The 20,564-nt window shown below is 49.1% G+C and overlaps 1 protein-coding gene across 1 annotated transcript in view; it reads left to right on the forward strand.

The window, feature by feature from the left end:
• TMEM26 (transmembrane protein 26) overlaps positions 1 to 20,564 on the forward strand; it is a 527,742-nt gene that overhangs the window by 504,442 nt on the left and 2,736 nt on the right. The window lies entirely within an intron of this gene.

Below are 20,564 nucleotides of genomic sequence, written 5' to 3' on the forward strand. Positions count from 1 at the left end.
AAGCCCCTCACTTTGTCCCCCCCCCCCCCCCAATAATAAATCACACTATTAAGAGTAGATGCCTGCTGGTAGCATTATTACCTAACATGTGTCTTGTACAGTCTAAACATGCCTGAGTCATCTGTTCACTTCAACCATCCACACCCTGGGGCCTGAGTCTGGCACAGGACACATGGGTCACAGTTTATTAGGCAAGACAGACATGGAGCACCATACACACCCGTGATGGGCAGAACCAGCTGAGGGGGTGGCCGAACAACCGTGCTGACAGACACATTGAGTACAGCAACAGTCATGCGCAGAGGTCCGGGATCCTGGCCAGTGTCCTGGGGGGCACCCAGGTATGTGTAGACAGGTGGCAGAACCATGTCCTGCAAGCTTGAGTCCGGTGGATGCAGAGAATGGGGTCATGGACAACGTTGGATGCATGGGGATGGCACATGTCACAATACCCACACAGTCATGGACATCATGCCCAATACACAGTCTCAGCACACACACACAGCTTGCATCTTGCCACTCGACACATTGACACATAGCCACAATCAGGGAATACCATGCCAGACATGCAGGATGCACCGTGCCAACACACCAGCATTGACTGAGAAGAGTCACCTTGGAGGCATAGGGACACCTTTATTAGTCATGTTTTTGGGATTGCAGAGGCAACTTGAAGTACACATGAACACATCATGTGGAGTAACATGTGGGTCCAACACTGGCACCCCCCTTCTGCAGCACAAATGCGTGATAGCCATGGAACTGGCACACAAGTGTCGGCTAACAGCTAAAACCCACAGCTGCACACGGAGAGCCTGACATACACCATAGATCCGCTGATGTGGAAGTCCCACGCCATGTCAAGACAGTGTCAACCGTATGTGTCCGAGGGCAGTGTCACACACATTGATGCCATCATCACAATCCACTATCCCATCACTGATGACTGACAACCAGGCAGCCCATCTATTCAGGTGTACCCAGCTGCATGTCGTGTCCCATGGGGATGCCACATGACTGCAGAGGAACCAAACCCCGACCGGGGCAGTGTGCACACATCGTGAACAACTGCCACACCCAATACACCCCAGATGCATCCCTTACCCCATGGAGACTTCCAAACGTGTCCGTGCCTGTAACGCTGAGTCAGCCCACGATGTCATGTCCATGAGGAATAGCAGTGCCACAACAATGCAACCAGCAAACGGCATGCGCAGGTACCTGGGGAAGAGAGACACACAAGAAGTCAGCCACAAAAAGCACAGCCACTTGCATGTGCATTTACTCGACACATGTATGGATGACAACATGCTAGGTCACAATTATGACTGGGGAAATACTACCATCACTGCCACCATCACTCCAGTGACACACCCACACACACCTCTGACCCACGTGCCATACATGCAGGTGGAGACACACATCACAACGCATGCCACACGGGGACCAATGCGTGCACACTCAGACCCTGGTACTCACCACTAAGCAAAGAAGTCGCGTATGAGCCGAGTCCGGATGTCCTCTTGCGGCTCCACATCCTCCACATCACTAGCCCCATTGCCAAGCCCTTCGTCCTCCACGGGTGGATGGTCCTCGTCATGTTGCTTCAGGATGAGTGGCACAGCTCTTTCAACTGCCATGTTGTGCAGCATGCAGCAGACCATGAAGATCTTGCAGACCTTCGCCGGGGCATAAGGGAGTGCACCGCCGGTCTTGTGGAGGCACCGGAATCGGCTCTTCAGCATGCCAAACGTCCTCTCTATCACTCGCCTTGTCCGGCCATGGGCGGTGTTATAGCGGAGCTGGGCCGGCGTGATGGGGTTGCGGAGAGGTGTCAGCAGCCAAGGCATGTTGGGATAGCCAGCGTCCCCTACATGGGAAGCACATGGACATCGTTAGAACTGGTGAAGCGGTCGTGCTGGTCGGCTATACAGAATACAGGACAGACAGACTGTACCCACCAACAACACATGCCCGTTCGTTGCGCAGCTGCATCATCATATCAGGCATCCCGCTACGCCTCATGATGTAGGCATCGTGTGCTGACCCTGGGAAACGAGCACAGACATGTGAAATCACCATATTGGACAGACACACCACAAGGGCATTGATGGAGTGGTAGTGCTTCCGATTGCGGTACGCCACCTCCCGTGCGTGTGGTGGTACCAAACCTACATGTGTCCCATCTATGGACCCAATGACATGGGGCATCCCTCCCAGGGCATAGAATCCACGCTTGACCTCAGTCATCTGTTCAGGGGTTGGGAACTTGATGAAGTCATCCAGGTGAATCAACATGGCCTCCAAGAAATCATGCAGCACACCGCTGAACATGCTCTGGGACATGCCACCAACATGAGCTATGGTATTTTGGAAGGTACCCGTGGCAAGAAAATGTAGGGCAGCCATTACCTTCAGCTGGGGTGTCAGTGCCGTAGGATACCTGTGCTGCGGTTGCAGGTGTGGTGCCAGTCTCGCCGTCAGCTCCAGAATCAACGGTTGGGTGAAGCGGTAGAGCCGGATCCTGTCATTCTCCTGCATGGTAGCCAAGTCTGGAATTCTTCGGGCAAGAGGCGGCGCTCTGCAGTAATTTGGAAGTGACAACGAAGAGTGAGTGCACTACGAGAACAACTCATGTCTACTGAGCACATGTAAATCTGGCAATACACACATGCTACATAGGGAGTCAGGTATGTGCTACATGCCCAGGACACGTATGGATGCAAGGTGACACTCCTTCCAAGACCCAGCTACACACGGTGATTGAGAACCTCCCCATGCCACGCATGGAAATAGCTGTGTCCCAGTGCAAGTGCACAGCCCGACGCAAGACAGGAGTGACATACACCCACACATCAGCAGAAGTGGGATGCCGATTGCAGAGACTGGTAGCGGAACACTGGAGCCACAGGTCACATGACATTACACTAGTCCAGCCCACACACCTTGCCATGAAGGTGCACATGTCATGACTCACCACACATTCCTTGTGAGGATGCTGACATGGCCTTGTCACGCTACTCCGTGTCCCATGCATACATGTGCACCTCACATCCGATAACACATGTGGCATGGTGTGCGGAACAGTGTGCAATGACAATCTACACACAGCCACATGTTGGTTGCTGCAACGGCTGCAGCTTTTGAGGGTGCTACAACATCAACCTGATGTAAATCCCGGACACATATATGACATAGTCACATTGTGCACTGTGGGTAGTGACAAGTCATGTGTCATGACCCCTGTACCGGGCATCATGGGACACTTCCGTGTGTTGGTGTCCGTGCCATGCCAGTGACGCTCACCCCAAGTGCGCAGTCCCACATGCACACATGTCAAAGGAGTCAAGGGCATGCCTGGCACACATTGCACCCTCACACAGTACACCTGTACACATCTCATCATACATCTGGTGCCTTCTCCACTCAGGAGGCATGTTCCACATCACAGCCTGTGACACCTGTGCCCCACACATGTAGTAATGCACAGACGATGCCTTGATGTCCATTCCTGGACAAGTATGTCCATCCATGGACAAGTATGTCCATCCATGGACAAGTATGTCCGCCCTATTCCTACCTGTGTGTCGCCTATCACCACAGTGATGTGTAAAAACCGCCGTACTGCTGCTGAGAGGGCCTGTGCATGTTCCCAAATCACTGTGGGAGTGCTGCCGTATGTGTACCCATCGTGATGGCGAGCGTACAGGCATTTGTACGGTCCGTAGCACTACGAGTACGCATACGCGTGCAGACCCATAGTGATAGGGCCGTACACACGCATGTACGCTCACTATCACTATGGGTCTGCATGCGTATGCGTACCAGTAGTGGTACGGACCGTACACTCGCATGTACGCTCACTATCACTATGGGTCTGCACGCGTATGCGTACCCGTAGTGGTACGAACCGTACACACGCATCTACGCTCACTATCACTATGGGTCGGCACGTGTATGCGTACTCGTAGTGATAGTGAGCGTAGATGCGAGTGTACGGTCCGTACCACTACGGGTACGCATACGCGTGCAGACCCATAGTGATAGTGAGCGTAGATGCGAGTGTACGGTCCGTACCACTACGGGTACGCATACGCGTGCAGACCCATAGTGATAGTGAGCGTAGATGCGTGTGTACGGTCCGTACCACTACGGGTACGCATACGCGTGCAGACCCATAGTGATAGTGAGCGTACATGCGTGTGTACGGTCCGTACCACTACGGGTACGCATACGCGTGCAGACCCATAGTGATAGTGAGCGTAGATGCGAGTGTACGGTCCGTACCACTACGGGTACGCATACGCGTGCAGACCCATAGTGATAGTGAGCGTAGATGCGAGTGTACGGTCCGTACCACTACGGGTACGCATACGCGTGCAGACCCATAGTGATAGTGAGCGTAGATGCGTGTGTACGGTCCGTACCACTACGGACGCAGTGGGTCTCCTGCAGCGCGACCTCCCCCCACCTACCCCTGCCCCATCCACACTTCCCACTCCCAAGCCTGTCCCACGTACACCCAGACGTCGGCATGCACCCACATCAACGGACACGGGGACCACACCAGCAGGGAAGGTCCACCGCACTCCTCCTGACACGCACACACAGGGTGAGGTAGGCACACCCACTGGGTCGGGGGGCAAACGTGTGACACGCAGCCATAGTGGGAGTCCGCATTCCACCCAGTCCACTCCCTCCAAATCCCCTCCCCTCAGCTCTCCTGGCCACATCTCCCCCAAGGACTCCTTCATGGCCGCTCTGTCCCTGAGCCCCACAGTTACACCACCACGCAAGCGGTCAAGGAGGTCCCCGGTCAGGGTGGTTGAGTCTCCCCCCCTGTCTCCACCCTCCCCCGGTGGCGCTGCGACCCATCCCTCTGACCCCCCCCCCCTCCTTGGGGCCTGAGGTCCCTTCGGGTGCAGGGGACTCCCTGGAGGACCTTGCAAAGGTGTGTAGTGCCATCCTGGCCTCCGCCTTTGGCACTGACCCACCCCCTGTGGTGGAGTCCTCCATCCCTGCACCCACAACGCCGCCCCTTTGCCCTGATGTCCCTGCGGTGCCTGTTGCTTCCCCCCCCCTGATGCCCTCACCAGTGTGGAAGACGATGCCATTTGACTGTGCAGGCAAGGTAGGGGACACGCATCCCACTGTGTCCCCCATCCAGCTGAGAATCATTGACTGCCCTATGGGCTTTGTGAAGATTGTACTGCCTGCGATCCACGGACATTGTGCTCATGCTGAATAAAGCTTAATTTTGTTTTCATTATCACACTACTGCTATGCTGGTATTGGTGTTGGTGGGGCTGCTACATGGTTTTGGGTGGTGTGTAAGGGTTTGGGTGTGTGGGATATGTAGTAGTGTACTGCTCATTGGTGGGACCCTGTGATCTGTGTGCCATCACAAGGTGTTGGCTAACTTTCTTTGTTCATGTAAGCAGTTACTGCATGGTGCACTTGTCCCAGGGTGTATTCCTTCCTCTGTGTACCCAGCTTTCTTCCCTGCAGGGTGTTCCCAATGTTTAGCGCAGAGCTGTGTCTACATGAGCTGTGTGTGTGACGGAGCCCTTCTACTTTGGCCATGCATGCAGGGCCATGTGTCCACCTGCAACAATCGTGGCATCCTTGGTGATCACTGTACTTGTGTGTGGAGTCTGTTGACATGAGTTCATGGGGACATGTTCCCTTGTAGCCAGTATGCATGTGGATAATTCTGGCCTCACACACATGTGTTACACCCCTCCTGTCTCAGGGCACTGCTGGGAGGACTCCACACCCACCCCTCCTGTCTCAGGGCACTGCTGTGAGTGATAGGCCCCCACCCCTCCTGTCTCAGGGCACTGCTGGGAGGACTCTGCACCCACCCCTCCTGTCTCAGGGCACTGCTGGGAGGACTCCGCACCCACCCCTCCTGTCTCAGGGCACTGCTGTGAGTGATAGGCCCCCACCCCTCCTGTCTCAGGGCACTGCTGGGAGGACTCTGCACCCACCCCTCCTGTCTCAGGGCACTGCTGGGAGGACTCTGCACCCACCCCTCCTGTCTCAGGGCACTGCTGGGAGGACTCTGCACACACCCCTCCTGTCTCAGGGCACTGCTGGGAGTGATAGGCACCCACCCCTCCTGTCTCAGGGCACTGCTGGGAGGACTCTGCACACACCCCTCCTGTCTCAGGGCAATGCTGGGAGTGATAGGCACCCACCCCTCCTGTCTCAGGGCACTGCTGGGTGGACTCTGCACACACACCTCCGATTTCAGGATATGTACGCTTGGAACATACACGGTGGGGGTACGCTCAATGCATTCGAGGTGAGGGTACGAGTCTACTTACACTGGTGTGGTGGGGGTACGCTCCATGCATACGCGGGTGAGGGTACGGGTCGAACTTACACTGTTGGGTCGGGGGGTACGCTCCTTGCATACGCGGGTGGGGGTACGGGTCGTACTTACACTGTTGGGCTGGGGGGTACGCTCCTTGCATACGCGGGTGGGGGTACGGGTCGTACTTACACTGTTGGGCTGGGGGGTACGCTCCATGCATACGCGGGTGGGGGTACGGGTCGTACTTACACTGTTGGGCTGGGGGGTACGCTCCTTGCATACGCGGGTGGGGGTACGGGTCGTACTTACACTGTTGGGCTGGGGGGTACGCTCCATGCATACGCGGGTGGGGGTACGGGTCGTACTTACACTGTTGGCATGGGGGGTACGCTCCATGCATACGCGGGTGTGGGTACGGGTCGTACTTACACTGTTGGGGTGGGGGGTACGCTCCATGCATACGCGGGTGGGGGTACGGGTCGTACTTACACTGTTGGGCCGGGGGGTACGCTCCTTGCATACGCGGGTGGGGGTACGGGTCGTACTTACACTGTTGGGCTGGGGGGTACGCTCCTTGCATACGCGGGTGGGGGTACGGGTCGTACTTACACTGTTGGGGTGGGGGGTACGCTCCATGCATACGCGGGTGGGGGTACGGGTCGTACTTACACTGTTGGGCCGGGGGGTACGCTCCTTGCATACGCGGGTGGGGGTACGGGTCGTACTTACACTGTTGGGCTGGGGGGTACGCTCCTTGCATACGCGGGTGGGGGTACGGGTCGTACTTACACTGTTGGGGTGGGGGGTACGCTCCATGCATACGCGGGTGGGGGTACGGGTCGTACTTACACTGTTGGGCTGGGGGGTACGCTCCTTGCATACGCGGGTGAGGGTTCGAGTCGTACTTACACTGTTGGGGTGGGGGGTACGCTCCATGCATACGCGGGTGGGGGTACGGGTCGTACTTACGCTGTTGGCATGGGGGGTGCGCTCCATGCATACGCGGGTGGGGGTACGGGTCGTACTTTCACTGTTGGGGTGGGGGGTACGCTCCTTGCATACGCGGGTGAGGGTTCGAGTCGTACTTACACTGTTGGCATGGGGGGTGCGCTCCATGCATACGCGGGTGGGGGTACGGGTCGTACTTTCAATGTTGGGGTGGGGGGTACGCTCCTTGCATACAGGGTGGGGGTAGGGTCCGTACATATCCGTCCCCACGCTATGTGATGTTTGTGCGGCCCGTACCCAGGCCTTTGCCACGTGGGTGCGATCCGTCCCGCCATTGTTGGGGTGACGTGTGTGGGCGTGGTCCGACTCGTACCCACGCTCTTCAGGCGTGGGTACGGGACGTACCTGTCTGGTTGTGTTGCCGGTTCGCGTGGTGACGGACTTCCGTTGTGGCGGTCGCTGGCTTATCAGGACACGCCCCCACCCCCTCGTGGTGACCAGGGCATGGGAGTCAGGTATGTCCAGGCCATGTGTGGTGTGTGACTTATGTGGTTGTTTTGTGGCCTGCCCTGGTCCTGCCACCCCCACCCCACCCCACTTTCCCCCCTCCCTTAGTTATTCTGACCTTCTGCGGCGTCTGCGTCGTAACCTGTAGAGGAGGTGGACTGCTATGAGGGCAGGGATGACTCGTAGGTTCGGGTCCATGTCTGTCCGTCGCGTACTGGTACTCCTTGCTCGCGTCGTCCTGTCGCGTACGGGTCCTCCTTGATCGCGTCGTCCTGTCGCGTACGGGTCCTCCTTGGTGGCGTCGTCCTGTGTGTCCGTCACGTACTGGTCCTCCTTGTTCGCGTCGTCGTCTGTCCGTCGCGTACTGGTGGTCCTTGTTCGCGTCGTCCTGATTTCCCGGCAGTTTTTGGCTGACGCAAAATATTCACCGTGCGGGGTGACGTCGGTGCGAATCGTGATTCCTGGGTCGTGAATGGCTGGCTGCGAGCGTCCCGACGTCAGGTCGGCGCTTTCCCGGATCGCATTGGTAGGTGTTTTTCTGTTCGGTCGGGCTTTTTTACGATTCGTACGGTAATGGTGTACCCGTGCGAATCGTGATTCCTTGTTTGTAAAAATTGACGACCGGGTACGCGTCGGACGGAGATTATGCTCCGTCCGACGGTTCGTACCCGGTTTTTACCGGATCGTGATCGGCACCAGAGACGGTAATTCTCTTGATGTGGTTTAATCGTCAGAACATGTTTTGTAAGCAGCAAGTATAAAGCAAGAATGACTGAACCCCCGTTAACTTCTACCTCCTAACCTTCTCACATTCAAAACATAACATTCCCAAAGCGATGCGAGGCAGCCACGAGCTGTGAGAGGAATGTCACGCTCGTGTCTGCATGCTTTGATGCTCCCAACACACCTTACCTCTTTAAAAAAAACAGAGAAAGGAAAGTTCATCAAAATTTGATGGTAAATTTAAGGGTACAAAGTATGAAAAAAGAAATACTCAACTACTTTGCTACAGATGTGGGAGCGACAGACATTTGGCCGACTGTAAAAACTGTTCTGCTGTTGGAAAACTTGTGCAATAAGAAAGGGTAATGGCAGGGTATATACGACTGCACACGCCTAAATCCCTGTGCAGCCTTTCTGCATCCAGGCTGCTGCACCCCATGCACTCCCGCCACCTTCAGGGATCTGCCTGCCACTGTGCACCCAGGCCTCACTGCTCACCTTTTCGTGGTCACAGCACCCTCCACATCATGCAGCTCCGTTCTGGAAGGTAATAGGTCTCACATTGGGTACTGAGTCTTGATATGGCCATGGCGGAGGACATACTAGTGCACCTATCATCATCGCAGGTTATACATCTGCTCTGTGCTTGCGGTGCTACTAACTCAGTAAGAAGTGAGGCCATGTATTCTAAACCCTAAAATGGCATAGGGCATGTGTGCTCGGTCTTTTATATTAGCAGGGTCACATGTCCTGTGACGCCTGTGCTGGATGGGTGTGGTGTGGTTGTATACCAGATGTTAGGGAGTGGTTGTGGCATTATTGTTGCCAGATTGGGCTAGATCACGCACAATTGGGCTATATTTTTCCGGTTGTGTGGTAAAAGTTTGGTTTGTGCTAGTTGCCAGATTGTAAATATATATACAACGCTTCAGCAAAGTAGTATGTTAAAGCGCTTTATTAGACAAATATTTACTTGGCATACTGCTGCAACATCAATTCCAATGCATTCACTGCCTGCTTGATGCTGTCCCTGCCCCTCCTTCCCTAAAGTAGCAATTTTGGGCTACTTTTTGGTTGGCTTTGGGTTTTAGAAAGCTTAAAAAATCAGACAACACTGGATGCGGGTGTCCGTGTTGGAGTGCTACCACCCGGGTTGCAAAACCAAAGTGCCACAATGTGAGCCAAGTCCCACAATATGGCCAACATGGAAGGTACGGGGAATTACTGACCCTATATTCATCCATAGTTCCACACAAGAAAGATGGTGCACATGAGACATCTGTGTGGATATGAATGTTTATTGCACATTCAGTGGAGTGTTGCAGCTGTAGTAATACTGGGCCATAGAAAGTTGAACTTTCAGTTTTTGGCACATGGAGGGCAGTCAATTAGAGACAAGCTCGTTGTCACAGTTAGGCTGCGCCAACATATGTACTTATACAATCGCTGCGATGAGCCTCACGCACTTATAAATTCACTAAACACTCTGCTTTCAGTACTCTAATGATGCAGTCTCTACGTACGTACTTGTACAATGACCGAGACAAAGTTACATAACTAATGTTTTCACCCACTGTCAAAGGTAAGATGGTTGCATTCGCTGTTCAGAGCACTATGTAATGTGGTAGGGTCTAGGGGCAGCATGTTGCACACATAATGAACACACGGACACAGACAGATAGTGGAACTGGGTACGGGCACGTGCGCTCGACTCCTTTTTATTACCAGGGTCACATGTCCAGTGACGTCTGTGGTGGATGCGTGTGGGGTGATTGTAAGCTAACCCTCCGGGAATGGTTGGTGCTGGCAACAAGTACAACAGTAATCATTGGATCAGACACAGATATTCAATCATAAAGGGTCAATGATTTGTGCTGCAGTAAGGGACGGGTACCAGATATGAAATCATACAGAAAAGATTCTATCGTAAAGGGTACACGACTTGTGATACACTGTGGTAGGACAGCAGATGTGAAATTATTCACAAAATATTGTATGAGAAAGTGTGCATGAGTTGTGCTGCACTGAGATTGGGGCATCAGAAGCATTTAGCGTCTGCGCAGCCAGCGATGTTGCGTGGTCTGGGCCGGCCGCACTGGGAGCAATTTCTCTTGCCTACTGGACTGCGTCATCTGCAATTGCGACTCAATGTGAATTGTGAGCCCTGCTATCCGCAATGTAGATGGAAGGCAGTAGTCAGCACAGACATCGAGGAATGCTTTTTGTCACTTCCTCTTGACAAAATCCGAGGACATAGATTACAATTCTGTCTGCAATTAATAAATCATGTCTTAATGTAAATTGTGAGCTCTGCTGACCGCAGTGTAGGTAACAAAAGATGAAATATGTATGGAATACATTGTCGAAATGTGTAGGTTTCGGGGACGCTATAGTTAGTTGCCTAATGGACTCTGAAATTCATGAATCAAGACTGAATTCGAACTGTGAGCTCTGCTGGCCGCAGTGTAGACTGCCATTCAGTGTTCCTTTGGACTTGCAAGATGAATTTCGTGGTTGTCCTAAAGCTATAATTGATATCAAAAAAGTTCTTGAAGTAAGGATACTAAAAGGATATTATTTAGGTTTCGAAGACGTTGTAGTTAGTTGCCTACTGGACTCTGTAATTAATGAATAAACACTCAATTTTAATTGTGAGCCGTGCTGACCGCAGTGTAGGCCAGAGGCAGTGGTCAGCAAGAGCCCACAGCCACGTGGCGTTCAGTTGAGCTGCACAGTTATTGGCAATTCAGTGTGTGTGCAGCCAGCAATGATAAGTGGTGCACTGAGTTAGTGGCACCTGAAGCAACCAGCGTGTGCGCACCCTGCGATGATGCGTCATCCGGGCGGGCCGCACTGTTAGCAATGTCTTTACATGCATTGAAAGAATCTTCATAGCAGTCAAAATCTCCAAGTAATTCCATTTCAGTCTGCCAAGGTTTGAAGAGTTGCAGAAGAGCTAAATAGAAAAACTCTCTTATCTGGAGTATCACAACTTAATTTCCTGTGATTAATCAAATTTTCCTTTGGCATGCTTTACGAAACATCCATTAGATCCAATTACAGCATATTTCCCTTCATTTATTTTTTCTGTAACATTTTTCTTAAAACTATAATGTTACAGTATGTCATATAGACATATGTTTTCCAGGTATGGACTTCTATTTGGATAGTATGCGAGGAACAGCAATTGAGTTATCTGCAACATATTGTATGTCCATATTTGCATTCCACATCTTCAAAATTACCGGATTTTAATCATTAATGTACTTCGATTCTTCTGTTCTTTTTATATTAGAAGTATTTTGGGGTGATTTTCGAGTGATAGTATGCCTCACTGCTGACATAAAACTGTTCACTCTTCCTTGCGATGACTTATGGTGCACTTAGTTAGTAGTACCTTTGGTGCTCAGCGTGTACGTACCCTGCGATGATGCGTGGTCTGGGAGGGCCGCACATGGACCAATGTCTTTTGTCTATTGAATTCTGCCTCAATAAGGCCACGTGGCGATGACTTATGGTGCACTGAGTTAGTAGTACCTTTGGCGCTCAGCGTGTACGTACCCTGTGATGATGCGTGGTCCGGGGGGCCGCACTCGGTGCAATGTCTTTTGTCTATTGAATTTTGCCTTAGTAAGGCCACGTGGCGATGACTTGTGGTGCACTGAGTTAGTGGTACCTATGGCGCTCAGCGTGTGCGCACCCTGCGATGATGCGTGGTCCGAGAGGGCCGCACTGGGAGCAATGTATCTTGCGTACTGGACTACGTCATCTGCAATCGCTACTCCATCTGAATTGTGATGCCTGCTGTCCGCAGTGTAGATTGAAGGCAGTAGTCTGTACAGACATAAGTCTGCAGTGCTGTGCCGCTGGGTTCGCAGGGGACCTGTGTCGAGGAGACCCGCGGTCATAGCGGCAGCCTCGTGGCAGGGTGAGGCCCGCCGCTCTGGCACACTCGTTGGTCTTCACAGTTAAAAAGTGAACCACGCCCAGAGCCCCGGCTCATTTATTCATACTCTTACGCTGGAGTGGCGTACGTTGGACCAGTCCACTGCGCTTCCGCTCACAGGGGACGAGGACACAGGTACATCACTACTGTCTGAGGTAACATGGTTGCGTCCACTGTCCACAACAGTACAAGCACCAGCAGTATATGTACTGATGGAGAGGTTTATGATCTGTATAGTGAGGTCTGTCCAGCACATCGCCGCTACACTTGGTATTGTGTGCATTATTGTTATTGATGGATGAGTTGCGTCCTTCACACATATTTGCTTGCCATATCTGCCAACATTCAAGTATTGTGTGGCTGAGGGACCAATGCCGTTTTTGGAAGGTCCGCTGTCCTGTTCTGCGCTACCTCGGTGGTAGTAGGGAGGGGGGTGGTCTGGGGGGGGAGTCCTGAGGCTGGTGGTAGTGTGTGTTGTGGCCTCATGATGTCATCAGTGATGTCACTGACCATGTCATGAATGATGTAATATGTGACGTCATCAGCAGTGCATTGCGGGGGCGCAAGTTATAGTTTGCTCTACTAACTATAACGGCGGAATTTCTATGGTTTTGTATGAGTGAAATGTCCAACTAACTATAACGTCCCTGAAACCTATGTTTTTTTTCAGTGAATATATATATAAATATAAATATCAGCTAGCTCTCTTCATCTATTAATCTGTTCTAGTGCCATTCACATTATTCTTTCCCCAGCTTCTGCATACAGCATGGGGAAATGGGTCAGCTATCTTCAACCATTGGCTAACTGCACTCTGAGTGATGGCATTCTCATTTTGACACAAAGAGCACATCCACAAAAAATAGTTCCCTTCAGCGTCAAGAATTACCATTACAATATGGTCTTTTTGAGACCCAATTTTTTTGTGTGCTTTTAGTCAAGTTTTTTTTATATTGGTGAGGGCCTGGCAGCTCCCCCCAACAATAAAGATTTATATTGCTCATGAGAAAAAATAAAACAAGCAATGGCACAGCCAAAAGGCTAATGGTCAATGTAAGACCTATTTCCTATGACAATGCTTCTTTTTCTTTGGTTTGCTTCATTTCTCTGGCTACAGCTGTTTTAGGTGAGCCATCTCCTTTGCTCTTTTACGTATGCTTGTGTGTGTGGTATATTTCTTGTGATTTTTTCTTCTTGTGATTTCCCATCTAATGTTTTGGATATAGTAACCACCTCAGAGCATGTGACCTTCTGTATAATATCCGCTGATATTGTACTGGTTGTTTAATCATCATAAGGAGTGTTCAAATTTGGTTTGGCCTGCAGTCTGAATTTATATTGGTGACTTTGCCACAGAGTTCCGAAAGTTGCATGCGGCCTTTGGGCTCCCATCGTCCAGGGGCCCCCTTTTTTGTGTCCAGCTATGATATAAACAGATAGGCAGGAGTTTACATTGTATGAAATGTATGTTTTTTGCCTTATACATTAGTGCACATGTTGGAGCTAAAGTGTATATACCGTGTGTATCCATTTGTGTCCATTACCTTCGAGCGATTTTACGATCTGCCTAATTTCTGTTAGTCACCATTTTTGACCAGAAAAAAATTATCCTTCTGTTCGCTCACCTCATTCTACATGGTCTAGGTTTCCCATGCAAATGTGTCTTTTCTATTGTTTGTCCATTTGACAAAATAGCTGTTGTCTTGCATGTATTTTATAAAACCCTTCACTGCTGGGCGCTTATGTGAGATGAGCATAAGTTGTGTGGTTGAATGGGTGCATTTGTGTCATCGGCACATACTCATTCCTTGTGGTAGTGCTTTCATTTCCTTTTGTGGCGCTGTGGTCTACTTTGCATACTCAGCTGTCTCCTTTTGTTTCTCGCATGAACAATTTTTAGGAATAGATGTGTGTTCAACCACTCTCTTAGTGCTGAAATCCTTCCTTCGAGCTAGAAAGCAAATCAATGAATACCAATCTTTAAAAAAAATGAATGCAGATCCTCCCAAGCTTTCTGACTACAGGCCGATATTGCTGCATCCGTTCCTTAATAAGGTAATAGAGACTTTGGTAAACAAACAATTTTCTTCTTTTCTATAAATCATCTCCCTTTTGGACTCTTCCCAGTCAGGATTTCGTGCCTTCAACAGCACAGAAATTCTCCAGAGACTCCTTGAGATTGGTGTTGGTGGAAAAGCTCATGGATGGTTTAAAAACTTTCCTAGTAACCAAACTCAAAACTGCGCACCTAGAGTCCTTCAACTCCCATACCAATGCCCTAGACAAGGGGGTGCCACGGGCACCTCCTTCAGCCCTAAACTTTTTCATATCTACATAGCCCCCTTGGCTCAAGTGGTAAGATCCTGCATCTTTCACGCAGATGACACACAATTGATCCACTCCATGGGACCCAATCCCAAATCTATCAAAATTAGATTTAGAGATTGTATGAGGAATATAGCAGCCCGGATGATGATTCTGATATTCTGCTTATTGGTAAGGCCAATGTTCACTGGTCAGATGACTGGTGGCCCATGGAACTGGGCACCCATCCCTAAAAAGGTAGTGAATAATCTGGGCATCCTGATAGATGAGAATCTTTCCTTGAGACAGCAGGTTAGCTCCACTTACCGTGCCTGCTGCCGGATCATGCAACTGCCCAGGAGGGCTTTTAAATAGTTGCCCCTCCAATCCAGGGAAACCCTTACTCAGGCACTGCTTGTTAGCCACCTAGACTATGGCAACATCAAATGAGACTCCTGTGGCTAAACTTCAGGAGGTTCCGAACACAGCTGCCTGCCCGGTCTGTAAACTCCCTCCTCATACTCCTTCCAAGCCCATTCTGAAATCCCTGCACTGGCTGCCGGTGAGAAAATGCTCCGACTTCAAACTTCTCTGCCTAGTTCACAAGTATCTGTCTGGAAACGTCCCCCTCTACTTATAAAAGAACTTACAGCTCTATCTGCCCATTCGCAACCTCAGGTCCAGTGAACAATCTCTGCTATGCCTTTGCTGCATTTATCCGGCCAGATGTTGTGAGAGAGCTTTCTCGTATCTCACTCCTCTCCACTAGAACAGAGTACCTTTACATGTCTGGTTCTGTCCTGATTTTGCCAACTTTAAAAAACATAACATAGCAAATCCTGTCTGCAAACATTGATGCAAACCTGCAAGCAGTGATCAAGGGCCAATATATGGTTTTTTACAATAATGATGAACCTGTGTCAAAAGAAACAATGGACAAAATAATAAACAAAGTTTAAGGCATGGTTAGAAAATAAGATAGGCCTTGGAATTGTAAGACAAGATCTTAGAACTTGCCAAAGATTACAAATAAAGGAAGGGTCTCTGTCTCTGGATTGCATCAAGGTTGGCTGTGGAAATCAAGAACTTACCAGAGATCCTGGCGACTAATAATAACTTGACACAGAAGTGCTCTTAACTGCAAATCGTGTTGGACAGTCCTCACTACAAACACCAACAACAAATAGTTATAATCATTTGTAATGCTTACAAATTATTTTACTATCACTCATTTTAACCCCTTCGCCGCGCCACGAATTCCGCCGCGGCGCTGGGGGGGTGCGGGGTGAGCACGGCGCCGCCATGCTCATGACGGAACCACGCCGTCATGAGTCACGGGCGAGCTGTGCTCATGACGGTGTGGTTCCGTCATGACTCCGCCCACTTGCATTGATCGCCCGCACAGGCGGGGAATCAGTGCCGCGTGGGCGGAGCGGCCGCCAACGGCCGCAGCATGACGGAACCACTCCGTCATGAGCACACGGCGCCCGTGGCTCATGATGGAGTGGTTCCGTCATGAGCAGGGAACGGGTTAATAAGTAGATTTTTTAACCAAACTAAAAATAGAATAGTCCATAATACATGCTATATAGATGCTTTCCCTACAACCCTTAATTTATCCCAGTTACTGACCATACCCCCAGAACATGGAAAGCATGATGCTTTCAAGAAGGAGTATTTATATATTTGTATTTCAATAGTCTGTACAGGCAAACCATAACCGGTTGGTATCAGTTACACTAATGCTCTTACTTTCTTACTGTCTCAGTCGTGGCAAAACGTCCATTGAAAAGAAAGGGGCATGTAAGATCTTGTGCAAAGGGTTGTGGTAGCAAGGCTCGATTTATTGGTGTATCAAATTTGTCATTTATAGTGGTAGATAAGCATCTTAGATATATTGGAAGAAACCACGCAGCTTATAGAAAGATCCATTTTTCCTGCTAAAGACTTTCCTGAATGACGGGGTGTGGGAAGACTCCAAACAGAGTCATATCCAGGAAAGGTGATGTTATTTTTCGCGTAGGATCATTTTCCCACTGAGTTCTTTATAGCAGAAGTACTCACAAAAGGGATATGACTCCCTGCGCAAAGGCACTTTAAAAAAAAAATTCCTCCATGCTGAAAATTATTTTTTACCTGAGTAGAAGGTCTTCCCTTATAGGCCCAACAAATCTTGGGCTGATCTAGTTCCTTTTCCAACCTTGAAAGATATTTACACCATGCCTGCTTGGAAGAAATGTTCGACAGAACTCCCACTTTCTGTTTATGGCACTCTGTGAACTCTACACCTGTAAATAGCTTTAAGTAAGTCTCCTAGGAATCACTTACTGAATTCCTGGAAAGTGTGAAATGGTGAATGTGGTCTTAAATATGTGTTTATGACTAAATATACATTTGTATATAGGCCAATGTGTACTTGAGAAGAGAACAAGAAATTGGATTATTGCTTGAGAGGGGTGGAAGCCCCACTCAAATAATTACCCCAGTCTTTGTCAGTGTGAACCGCAGAAGTCACTAAACTAACCTGTTCTTTAACCCTTTGATAGCTTGTCACAAAAACAGCCAGGCTTAACTTAGAGCTGATGCTTAATGTATTTATGCAATACTCAAACAGTAATAAAGTGAAAACAAAACACAAGAAAAATTGCACACCAATTTAGAAAAACAGAGTAATGTTTAATTAATAAAATTGCACCAAAATGAAATAAATCCAATCAGTAGAACTAGAGGTATTGAGTCGCAAGGTTTTAAGTATAAGCAGCGACGAAAAGCAAAAAGCAGCAACTGTGGTCATCTGTTTGTGCTGGATCCGGACAAAGTCACAAGTTTAGAGCCTACTGCGATGAAGGATGTGCTAGGTACAAGCCCGAATTCGGCCCTCTGGAAAGTGTACTTGGTTGTACTTGGGGCTGAGATGCAGAGTCCGGCGCCTATCTGTGTCGCATTGTATCAGGTCGCTGATCAGGAGCTGTGAGGTGCTGCTATGCGAGATCCTTTTCTGAGTTGCACCATGCTGAGTCGGTTACAATAAGGCCCCTGATCAAGAGTTTTGAGGTGCTGTGATTCAAGGCCCTACATTGTGTTGTATCGTGCTACACCGATTCAGGACGAGGCTGCCTTTCAGGAGCTGCAAGGTGCTGTGATGCAAGGAACTGTCTCGGGTTGCATCATGCTGTGTCAGTTTTTAACGAACTCTGAGTTGGACATGGAGGAGTGGGCTCTCTCAGCCAATGGTCCAGGACCTGGGGTGCACCTCTAGGGGATCAGACTCACTCCAGCAGAGGATAGCAACAGGGTTCAGGCAGGTCCAGTTGGGTCTGGTCAGAAGGGTAGGGATGCAGTACAGGTCTCTGAAGCTTGTCATGTCCAAGACGGTCACACAGGAGGCTACTTCCCTTGGAGTCACTCTAGTCCTGGGTTCAAGGGAAGAGGTCCAGTCTTCCTTCCTCAGGCAGCATCACAGCAGTGCAGTCCTTACAGCAACAGGCCAAAGTAGCAGCCCTTGTTTTTGGTTTTCTACAAGTCCAGAAGTGATGTGATGAGTGTCCCTGGAGGTCCAGCATTATATACCTAGTGCCAGCCTTTGAAGTGGGGGATTCCCTATACTACCCCCATATCTGGTTCTGAAAAGTTCTTCCCTTTTCCTGTCAGGGCTCCAAGAATTCTAGGGTGACAAAAGACACCGTTCCTTTGTGTGTGCAGGCGGCAATGTCCTTTGAAATGTAAATGGGACAGGGCACAGTTCAGCCACCCATCCTGCCCATACCTAGCTCCCTTTTGTATCGGTGCTTGGAGGAATACACAGTCCCCAACAGCTGAGCCATTCACAGTCATTTAACCCGGGATAATAGTAGAAGACACAAATGGTTAATACAAGAAAATGGCAACTTTCTCAACGGAAGCATCAGTGATACATGAACCTTAGTAAATTATACAAAAGAACATTTTGGAGAGTGATTCAAGAATGAAAATAAAGTTGTTTCCTTGTGCATAACAGTACTCAAGTTGGGAGTGGTCCCCCTTTTGAAGATACAAGATACACATGAACCACCACTAGCCCAAGGCCCTGATGAGAACGCTGAGCCACCAGTGGTCTGAAATGCGTTGGCCAGAACCATCGGGGATCCCATTAACTTTTTATCAATATGGACAGTGTAGACAGAAAGTACAATCAATGATCCATCCATATTAGATGGAGTTGGAACACAATCGTCAATACCGAAAGGCCAGGCTTCCTTCGAGCAGCCATAATATAACCCTTCGGTTTATAAGCACTGGACTGATTCGAATAGTTGATGTGTGTCTCTAAATACACTATGGGCCCGATTCACAGAACTAACTTAAGACAAAATCCTAAACTTACTACCATTTTGGTATTCACAGAAGGCACTTACACATTTTGGTATTCACAGAAGGCACTTACTCATCAATGAGTAAGTGCCTTCTGTGAATACCAAAATGAGTAAGTGCCTTCTGTGAATACTAAAATAGTAGTAAGGTTAGGATTTTGTCTTTAAGTTTGTTCTGTGAATTGGGCCAATATTTTTTGTTTTCTAATTATGTTTAAAAAAAAGTAGCACATTCAGTTTCAAGATATTGCACTGCCAAGTTTGTCCCAGTATTATTATTTTGTTAATGAATGCACTGTCATTGTTTTTGTGGTACATTTGATTTATGTTAAAGAAGAGTGTTTTTCCTTTTGATGAATTGTTAAAAATGAAATAATCGCATCTAATGAATTGTGATATGAAGACATGGGTCGAGTTTATTGATTAACTGATCCTTTAGTAAAATGTTTTGAATCAAATCAACCACCTCTGCTACAGTTTTTGGCACTTTATCAGAGGCCCCTGGTGGTTGTTGTTAAGGGCCCAATCCCGTAGTATTTCAAACTTTCTAAAAGTGGCATTTTGAAAATTGTGACTCAAAATCTGACTTTACCCTTAAAGAGAATTGTAAATTACAATTCGTTTGTGTAAACATCAGTTTCCTGTCTGCTCCCAAACTTAAGTTATCAGTTATTGAGCATAATAAGGTAACCCAATGTTATCCTATGGGAGGGATAGGCCTTTCAATAGTGATAAATTACTTTAGGAGTTTTTCACTACTAGTACATGTAACACATAATCCCACATGGCGTACTTTTTAAATACCATGTCCTGCCCATGTGGCTGTTAGGGTCTACCTTAGGAGTGAGTTATAGGGATTAAAAAGCAAGGCTAAGGCCAGGCAATTTAAAACTGTGCTACAGGCTGCAGTAGCAGGCCTGAGACAAGATTTAGAGTGCTACATCAGTAATGGTGAGGTGGGATGCGGCGTGGTCTGTAGAATGCCTTTAAGAGGGGCCAGTTTATTTATATATGGGAACCGGGAGGGAGTCAAATGAGTGAGGGAGGATAAGGAAGGGCATCCTTTGTATGCCTCTTGCAAAGCTTGCCCATATGTTGAGCCGCCGGTGGACATGCTCTGTGGAGGTGAGGGCATACACAGCATCAAGTTGGAGGTTGGCAGCTGTCACTTACCTAGAGATTTCCACCTTAGGCTTTTAAGTGACTTCATAGACATCTCAAACTTTATTCTCATTTTCTATGACGGGACTTGCACCAATTAATAGAAGAGAACCTCATAATTCCCAGCCACCCATATATAATTCAATACGCTTTTGCTGCTTGCTACCATACATTTATTATTAGTATGCGTGAAACATCAGGTGTCACTGTTATCCAGTTTGGAGGCACTCAGTGCATTGACCACGGGAATATGATAGTATCAGTTGACCATGCCATAATTCAAAACTGAGATCTCAAGTTGCAGAAA

This window comes from Triturus cristatus, chromosome 1_2 (genome assembly GCF_964204655.1).
Source record: "Triturus cristatus chromosome 1_2, aTriCri1.1, whole genome shotgun sequence".
NCBI lineage: Eukaryota > Metazoa > Chordata > Amphibia > Caudata > Salamandridae > Triturus > Triturus cristatus.